The sequence below is a fragment of the Trichomycterus rosablanca genome, chromosome 13 (genome assembly GCF_030014385.1).
Source record: "Trichomycterus rosablanca isolate fTriRos1 chromosome 13, fTriRos1.hap1, whole genome shotgun sequence".
NCBI lineage: Eukaryota > Metazoa > Chordata > Actinopteri > Siluriformes > Trichomycteridae > Trichomycterus > Trichomycterus rosablanca.
In genome coordinates, this window is record NC_086000.1 from 14,127,654 (window position 1) to 14,138,189 (window position 10,536).

Below are 10,536 nucleotides of genomic sequence, written 5' to 3' on the forward strand. Positions count from 1 at the left end.
GATGTACTAAAATACAAGTGTACAGATTGTTCAGTGTCAACTTTTTTTTATTTTTTTTATTTAAATTACAGGTTATGCAACTACAAGCTTTAAGGCTGTGTCTTCTGCTGTCTTTCTCACTATATATTACATCCTGTAAAGCACCACATATTTTCAATGGAAGAGAGGTCTCGACTGTGGGAAAGTCAGTCTAGCACCTGCACTCTCTTACTATGAAGGCACTCTTAAATCAAGCAGAATGTCACATTGTTATTGACTCGGCCACTATTAATGAATCAGTCAGTATTGGATGTACAGATTGTTCAGTGTTTTTAAAATTTAGAGGTTATGCAGCTACAAGCTTTAGTGCTGTGAGTAAAAATCCAGTAGATGGCGGTAAAACCAAACCCAATTACAAGTTCCACACTACATCACAGCAGCCAGTTCTAGTTTTATCCAAAAATATGGTTGCTCTGCTTAAAAGTACTTATGAAGCATACAATTGTATTGTAAATGTATAGAATTTGTATAGAAAGGTATATGCAGTAGAGTAGTGTGACTAATTTCTAAAGGAGACAATAATATTATCTACAAACGACCATCTTCACACAACCATCAAAGCAATGTAAACCTGCAACAATATATTCTATGAGGTAGCTAAAAATAAGTAACACACAATTTACTTTCAGAACAGCTTTGGAGTGCCCTCAAGCCTTAACTGGTCTGTGTAGTGCTGGAAAATGACATATGTTGAAAGTACAAAGCTTTAGTTTATATTTGGCAGGTGCTTATATCTAAAGCAAATTCAAAGTGAGGGAGAATACAATCCAAAATTTGGTCTTTACATCATTAGCACTAAACTAGCAAGTCATTAGTAACAGTTAGTTACATCCTAGAAGTTAAATCCCAGCTACAAGAAAATTACAGGCAGTTAGACTATGGAAAAAAGGACTATGGACACTCACATATGTAATGGCCAAGTTCAGAAATTGAGTCAGTTTTGCTGTTAAAACAAATAATTAAGGCCGCTCAGGTGGCGCAGCGGTAAAACACGCTAGCACACCAGAGCTGAGCTGGGTTTAAAACTCACAACAACGATTGGCTTTTTCAACAATTACGACCTCTGCTGGCTGATTGATGGCGCCTGCACAGAGTCGAGAAATAATGCGTTGATCAGGGTGTGGCTCTTCGTACACAAAGCTGATCCACATATGAACTCACTTTGTGCACGTAAAAAAGATGCAGTCGGCTACTGCGGAGGGGGCATGTGTCAGTCACGTTCTCCTCAATCAGAAGTGGAGATCAGCATCAGTAGAGAAGAAGCGTAATGCAATAGGGTAATTGGATATGACTAGATTAGGAGGAAGCTTTGAGTGTCCAAAAAGGTGGAAATCAGATGCTGCTAAATCCGGACTATAAGCTCTCTCTCAGTCTCTCAGACACGACCAATTATTACTCCTCTCTCCCTCACTGTTTCCAACACAAATATAAAAACTTTTTGAAGATTCCTCGTATTTCAATAACATTCTAATATTCTTTCAAGAATAATTGTAATTGCAGAATATTATGCTGCTTGCCGTGACGTTTTGGCTTATTTATCTTCTGTTTAGATTTAATAGGGCTTACTGTGTAATTAATGTGTTGAAGATCAGTCTCAAAGCAGAAACAACGGTTACACAGGGAACTACATGCAATACATTGCACCACAAGCATCTTTATTGTCTCAACCCAATTAAAACTCTCCTGCTAAACAAGAAACACAAAGATACTCATCTAAAATCTGCACACATACAGGGTCACATGAAACTAGAACCCTGACAAAAATTCATAATTGCTGTGTGATGCCACCACATGATAAACACCATATCCACAGTAGGGTATAAGCAGTGCACTCTCCCCCAAACTAATTAAATTAGTGTCCTTTTTCAGAAGTGAACTGGCAAACTCTAAGTGGAAAGCTGCAAAAGTGACCAATAAATCATAAAAATACATGCAATTTTAGGGGAATTAATTTATTTAGGTGATTTAAATGATTAACCGGTTAACCAATAACCAACAAAGAAATCATTGTTTAATTAATTATGTCGGTTAATAATGTCATTCAAATTCATTTCCAACAACTGACAGAGTACTGATATATCCTACCATTAGTGCATATCCACCAGCTCATTAAGAGAAAGCGCTGCCGTTCTATTCCAAATTGCCACAGGGTCGTGAGCGCTTGAGACAAAGTTGTTAGGTGCAACCCCACACCTGCGATATTAAAGGGATGAACCCAATTGCAGGATACTTAACCAAAGCAGAACAATATTATGACTGAAAAGCCACAAAACTACATAATACTAACTAAATAAAAGAAAACTGAACCAGACAGGTGAACCCAACAAACCAGCAGCGACAGAAACACAATAAAGCTGCCACGCCACCACTGGGCAAAACTCAAGTTTAGAATGGGTTTCTCTGACCGCTACACACAGGAATGGTGCAAATGTCTATTGACTGGGCCTCCAACCAGAACTAAAGAACACCAGCAACAGGGCCACATGAAGAAGCCAGGCAGGTTGTTAAGTCAAACCTTAAGCCTGGCATATCAGCCAAAGGAACCACAAACAGGCACAGGTGCCCTAGATTGTAAGAATAATGAAATAATAAGCATCACATGCACATAATATATCAGAATGAAAGTCTCCATCAGGCTGCACACAAAGCAAAAGAGAGCTGCTGTGTTCCAGATACCATTTTATATATTAAATAGTGTGCTTCATTTGATTTTAATGCAAAATTTTCATAAACACTGTTAAGGATTTTGAGTGTGGATTGAGACACAGCAGTTCAACTTCTCAACTGATCAGTGTTTACTTATTTTTATTTATTTATTGTGATGTGTTCTTCCTGCTTTGTGTGCAGGAACATTACTGTACGTTAATAATATGTTTACTACATTACACTGTTTTTCCATTAAATAAGGTAGAAATTTAGATCCTTAAGGTAATATAGGTAATAATTTGCATCCTTAGTTCACATGTTGCTAAAATATTGGTAGACGCAATTAATAATAATTAATATTAATTTTATTAAAATTATTAATTAATATTAATAATTTTTAAATGCATTTTCTCCCCCTTTCTCACCCAACTGCGTTATGCTTCCTCTCTACTGGTGCTGACCCCTGCTCCAAATGAGGAGAGCGAACTGACACACGCCCCCTTCAACACGTGTGCAGTAGCTGACCGCATCTTTTCACCTGCATGAGGCGAGTTTATATGCAGATCAGCTTTGTGTACAAAGAGCTACACCCCGATCAATGCATTATTCCTCAAGTCTGTGCAGACGCCATCAATCAGCCAGCAGAGGTCGTAATTGCATCAGTTATGAGGTCTCTATCCGACTCTTCCCTCCCTGTATGAACAACAAGCCAATCGTTGTTTATATAGCCCCCCAGTTCAGCCGGATGGCAGAGCTGAGTTTGGAACTGACAGCTCTGGTGTGCTAGCATGTTTTACCACTGCAATAATAATAATGATGATGATAATAATAATAATAAATAGATTATTAATAAAACATTAACACTTAATTTAATGAACACTTTACTAATTAACAGCTAACTTAGTATATGATTTAATAATAATGATAATAATAATAACAATAATAATCTTTTAAAAGGCAGATGGTAGCCCTTCAAATTCAGTATTTCCTTTAGATTGGTTTGGGCATACTTACTGTATATCATCCATTTGCAAATTTATGCTCATGGTCATTTCACTTTATTTTTCAAGCATGAGACTTGAGCCATCCTATATGAAACTGCTGATAAAGATAAAAACACACAAAACAACTGATGGTGGCATTTTAAATGGTTTTATACATCGATCAGCCATAACATTAAAACCACCTCCTTGTTTCTACACTCACTGTCCATTTTATCAGCTCCACTTACCATATAGAAGCACTTTGTAGTTCTACAATTACTGACTGTAGTCCAACTGTTTTCTGCATGCTTTGTTAGCCCCCTTTCATGCTGTTCTTCAATGGTCAGGACAGGACCCACAGGACCACCACAGACCAGGTATTATTTGGGTGGTGGATCATTCTCAGCACTGCAGTGACACTGACATGGTGGTGGTGTGTTAGTGTGTGTTGTGCTGGTATGAGTGGATCAGACACAGCAATGCTGATGGAGTTTTAAAACACCTTACTGTCCCTCCTGGACTGAGAATAGTCCACCAACCAAAAGTATCCAGCTAACAGTGCCATGTGGGTAGTGTCTTGTGACCACTGATGAAAGTCTAGAAGATGACCAACTCAAACAGCAGCAGTAGATGAGCGATCGTCTCTGACTTTACATCTACAAGGTGGACCAACTAGGTAGGAGTGTCTAATAGAGTGGACAGTGAGTGGACACAGTATTTAAAAACTCCAGCAGCGTTGCTGTGTCTGTTCCACTCATACCAGCACAACACACACTAACACACCACCATCATGTCATTGTCACTGCAGTGCTGAGAATGATCCACCACCCAAATAATACGTATGTGGTGGTCCTGACCATTGAAGAACAGGGTGACAGCAGGTTAAAAAAATATGTAGAGAAACAGATGGACTACAGTCAGTAATTGTACAGAACTACAAAGTGCTTCTATATGGTAAGTGGAGCTGATAAAATGGACAGTAAGTGTAGAAACAAGGAGGTTTTAATGTTATGGCTGATCGGTGTATTGAGCTATACTTTGACATTTTTACTAGATGTTCTGCTAGATCACTCAGCAGAAATACTGTTCTTCAATGGGTTCTCAGACTGTCACATCAAAGACTTTACTGTTTGCGAAAGTGCATTAGAGCAAGTGCTGTGTTGTTTGCCTCTTTTTCCTGCTCAGACACATTCAGAGAAAACTAGATCCGCATCTCAACTTCCCTATTGTTTAACAACATTTGCAAGGGGGGGTCCTTGAATTTATCCTCAATGTAAGCTATAAGATTACAGTCTTCCAAAGACTGAAATTCCAGGGGGAGTCCAAACAACTCTGGAGATTCTTCATTCACTACTCCCTCCCCCGCCAGCGGCCAATGCTGCTCCGCACTGGCATTATGCAAGCTAATTTAGCCAATTATGCACAGGTGTGATGCTAATTCTCCTCTCGCACACTGAGCTGCTGGCAGTAAAAATAGTATAATTACACAGCTGTCCTCCTGTTTGCATCCACTGCCACTGCGACAGCTCCTGTCTCACAAAAACACTTTCTCTAAAAAGGCTGCCTGCAAAAAAATTGCCAAAACTTTTCCAACTTCTGCTGGGTTTGTTGCACCTGTCAAGAGGGGAGTATTCACAAGTAGAGATCTAAAACAGCAGGTGATATTTTGACATCAATTATTACACATTAATGTGGCTTATTGCTACACTTGTTTTTTTCATTGTGAGATAAGTTGGATACTAAAAGTGCATACTGTAGGTAATTAAAGAAAAATATTATTCCTTTACTTCCTCAACAGTAATGATCTGTTAATTTAACTGTATGTATGGAACCTGCAGTATATGTGTGACTAGAAGTCAAAGGGCAGTCAATTAAAGTTCTGCTAAACAGCAGCTCATAATGTATGGTTTTATACAAGACACATTAACTGGCAGCAATTTAGATTTTGTTTACATGTGTAGGGAAACAAGGTAACATTTATTTAACTTTTTCTAGTTAACTATAATTATTGTATCCAAAGATATAGCAAGGTAGCTGGTAAACACCTTATTTACCTTTTTTGCACGTTGCAAATCTACTCTAACATTTACATGAATAGAATAGTGGCTGTGTGACTAATATATTTGTGTAAATCTGCACTTTAAATCAAGCATTCTAGAATATATTTATAAAATGCCTTCATTAATTTTTTAGGTAGTATTTGTACAACCCCAAATCAGAAAGTTGGGACAGCATGGAAAATGCAAATAATAAAAAAAGTTTCTTGCAGACTGGATGAACCTGAGATATTTCATGCTTTGTCTGGTCAGCTTTATTTCATTTATTAATAAACATCCATTCCTGCATTTCAGACCTGCAACACATTCCAAAAAAGTTGGGACAGTAAAGAATTTACGACTTTGTAATATTGCCATTCGTTTTCAACACACTTAAAAGACGTTTTGGCATTGAGCAGACCAAGTGATTTAGTGTTTCAGCTTTTATTTTGTCTCATTCTTCCTGCAAACACGTCTTAAGACGTGCAACAGCACGGGGTCGTCGTTGTCACATTTTTCCTTTCAAAATTCTTCACACATTCTCTATTGAGGCCAGTCCAGTACCCGTACCCTCTTCTTCCACAGCCATGCCTTTGTAATGTGTGCAGCATGTGGTTTTGCATGGTCTTGTTGAAAAATGCATGGACGTCCCTGGAAAAGATGACGTCTTGAAGGCAGCATATGTTGCTCTAAGATCTCAATGTACTTTTCTGCATTAATGCTGCCATCACAGAAGTGTAAATGACCTTTACCAAGGGCACTGACACAGCCCCATACCATGACGGACCCTGGCTTTTGCACTTGTTGTTGATAACAGTCTGGATGGTCCTTTTCGTCTTTGGTCTGGGGCACACGGCGTCCATTTTTTTCAAAAAAGACCTGGAATGCTGATTCATTTTGACCACAATACACGCTTCCACTGTGATGGTCCATCCTAAATACCTCAGAGCCCACAGAAGTTAACGCCACTTCTGGACATGGTTAACATAAGGCTTCTTTTTTGCACAGTAAGTAAGTTTTAAGTGGTATTTCTGCATGTAACTCTGTATTGTAGTGCTTGACAATAAAATACTTTTTTTGGAATGTGTTGCAGGTCTGAAATGCAGGAATGGAGGTTTGTTAACAAATGAAATGAAGCAGACAAAGCATGAAACATCTTGGGTTCAAACTGTCTGCAATCAAATAAAAGTCAAAGTAAATGTAAGGAACACTGCATTTTTATTTTATTTGCATTTTTCATGCTGTCCCAACTTTTTCTGATTTAAGGTTGTAGCTTTTCTTTATTGTTACAAGATTGGCTAGAACTAGGGCTACAACTAATGATTATTTTTATAATTAATTAATCTGTCACCACTTGGGTGGTGCAGGGGTAGATTACACTACCCAACTACCACTGGGTTCCAGGGTTTGAGTCCTAAGCAGTGCTATTAGCTAGTACATACAGACATGATTGGCTATGTCTAAGTGGGGGTAGTCATGGCTTTGCGGTGTATTGGCGTCCTGTCTTGGGTGTGCTACTGCATTGTGCCAAGTAATTCAGGGAAGATCCATCACAAACCTGACCAGCAGAATAATCTGTTGATAATTTTTTTGATTATTTGGTAATTTCTTGCAGCATTATAAATAAATACATTGCACAATACCATGTTTAATTTTCTCTGATGAAGCAGAAAAGGATAAAATGGAGTACCAATGGCCACAAATGATTACAAATCCTATTATTACTCATATCTTAACACAAGTTTTTATAAATTAGCACTATTTTAAATGGATTGGTTTATTCACTCTGTTCCGGGTCCTCCTACTTCCGTGCATGTGACATGCTTTTTCTTCATGTGCTCGTGCCAATATGAAATGTTCTCATATTTTTGCTTAACTTTGGTCACCAATTTCTCATTTGTATGTAGTGCGGGGAAAACAGGTGAATCAGTAATGAAATTTGTTGTATAAAGTATGTTAATTATTCATTTTTATCTTATATGCAGCTGTAAATAGAACGACATACGATCAACCTTGGGGTAAACTCTTTCCACCACTACCACCAGCAATAGGAAGTGCAAATCAGCGTGTTTAAGTTGCAAATAAACTACACTTCTCAGGGGATACCATTCTCATCAGAGCTAATTGTTTACTCATGTACTCAACACTTTAATCACAATCTCCATCAATGTAGTCTTTACTCTTTGCTTTGACAAAGCCAAAAAGGCAGATGTCCAGTGTTGCATATCCTTGCAAGTTGTGTAAAGAAGGCTTCTCCTTTCTCAGGCTGTCTATTAATAGTCCTTGTCAGATCACTGGCTCTGTGATCTCTTGCTTTTCTCTTTTACTGTATGGACAAGCATCAGTATGCAATTGCTGGTCAACTGGTGGACCGAGTAGCTAATGTTGTTGGCTTCTGTTGCAGTTCCACCTAGTGCTCTCACCTGTACCTGCTTCAGTTAGTTTATTTTTTGTTTTTAGTCAAGTTTTCAAGTCATAGCGCTTTTTGCAATGAACATTGTCTCAAAGCAACTTTACAGAATCCAGGACCTACAGACCAAAAACCTCTGTTGAGCAAGCCAGGGGCAACAGTGGCAGGGAAAAACTCCCTTGAAATTACAGGAAGAAACCTTGAGAGGAACCAGACTCAGCAGGGGGACCCATCCTCTTTGAGTGGCCTGGAGGATAATTTAAATAAATAGGATTTACACAAATCATACATACACACAATTAAAGTAAACTAAAAGTTATAACTAGCAAAAAATAATTGGAGTTCTTCATTATTTGTCTGTGATAAAGTCCAGAGTGAGTTCTTGACATTTTTGGTGCAAACAAGCCAGGATTCAATCACATCTAGCAGGAGCAGCATTGTTGGCACAGCAGTCTCGTCTTGCAGGCTTCAAGCTTGATGTAAAGTAACAGAAGATGTAGTTAAAATGTGAAATCATTAAGAGTAAAATATCAGTTTTGCAGAGAGTAGCTTTAGACTCCGGCAGCCCTAATTGTTACAGCATAACACTGTATCACAAAAGGGAGAGCGAGCAGGTAACAAAGTCATGAAGGATTTCACAGAACATCAGTGCCCACCTCCCCCGTTGTCATCAAACCTGAGTGATTGGACAAGAGAGGCAGAACAACAGCAACCCAACATCCCTGATCACCACAAGTTTTTATGACCAAGTACCCCCAAGCTCTGCACCTTTGTCTATATTCGGGGTGGGCAGCTTTTTAATTCTAGGAACTATAAGTAACCCTGTATCTTGTGAATGAAGTACACCCAGCATTTTTTAAAATAACTGCTGGGTAGTTCACGCGGTAAATCAGTCACCGTTCTACAGCATTGTACAGTATTAAATCCCTTGGTTGATTGAAATCTTTTCTTTTTCACACTCTCTGTGTGAGGGTAGTATCAAATTCCACTTTGGGCTACAATATTTGTCCCCTGCTCCTTTTCCTGTAGTTACATTGTTACTTATTCTGTTCTGTAGGCTTCCCTTTTATTCCTGATTCTGTTCAGCCACTGCACTTGGGGGTCCAGAATCAGCTCAGTGGTGAGTCATCTGATGCTGCTTCCTTACCATCTACATTACATTTGATAAAAGATTCCATCATGTCTGTCTTACACTTTTACAATAAGTGTTATAATAAATGTTCACTTTATATTGTTATGTACTGTATATACTCACTAGCCAATTTATTAAGAACACCTACAGTATATGCTTGCCTGTTCATGCAGTTATCCAGTCAGCCAGTCATGTGGCCGATGTGCAATGATGCACATGTTCAAATTAAGAAACAAAGAAATGAAGCCAGACAGAGAGAAGTGAATGAAATCAGAAAACAGAGAAAGCCAATCAGTTTGCAGGGAAATAATCAGTAAATAAACTTTCTGTACACAATGGATGCAGGGGAGCTAAATGAAACTGACCGGGCATGAGTGGCCGTGATGCTATCGCAGACCAAGTGCTCCTTCTTAAAGCCCTAACTATCAACACAGGTCCTCCTTCCTATCAGCAAGGTACTGAGTCCCACCTTTCACCTGGCAACACTGAGCAATGCCCCATGAAGACTAGGAAGTTGTAGTCGACCTGGGAGGTTGTAGTTGGAGACATGATTATCATTCCTGAGGATTTCTGGGACCAATTTTGGGACTCCAGGGGCAAAGGCAGATCCTTAGAAGATAGCCAAACTCGTTGTCCTTATGGGAAAGATGGTCTGAAATGCCTATTCAGGTCCAGGATGTAGTAGTTGCTCTAAGGGTGTTACATGCCTTCCACGATGCCCTTTTGAGATGGGTAAGCTGCTGGGCTGAAAGGATGCCGCTATAGGCCTTTTGCATAGGGAACATGGGTGAAGGTTATCCAAATCGGAATTTGAAGGGGGACATACCTATTGATGAATTCCAGAAGTTATTGCTGCATGCTCTGCCCAGAGCAAGGATGTAGGATTAACATAGTCTTTAATGATCATAAAATATTGCAGTATTAATACCATATATCACTTATCCCTAAAATAATCACGTAACTAATGATTTACACAGAAACTCTGGCTTTGGTTTTATTTTCTGGCTCACATGCAACCCACAGTCTGAACATCATTTTTTTTTACAGCCTTTTACTGTGGCCCTCCACTGCACTCCTGCTAGCACTTTTTCAGAGGAAAAAACTCCAGCCGTTGTTTGGTGCAGAGTGCAAGAGCATGCACAGGGGAGTGCAACCTCTTCATTAAATTCTGCCACTTATGATAGGCTAAGTGAAGGTGACGTGACCCCAATGCACAGCTCTGTTCTTAAAAAGGAAAGATAGAGAGATAAAAAACACAGAATAAAGCCCTGATTATCGGACTATGTCAGA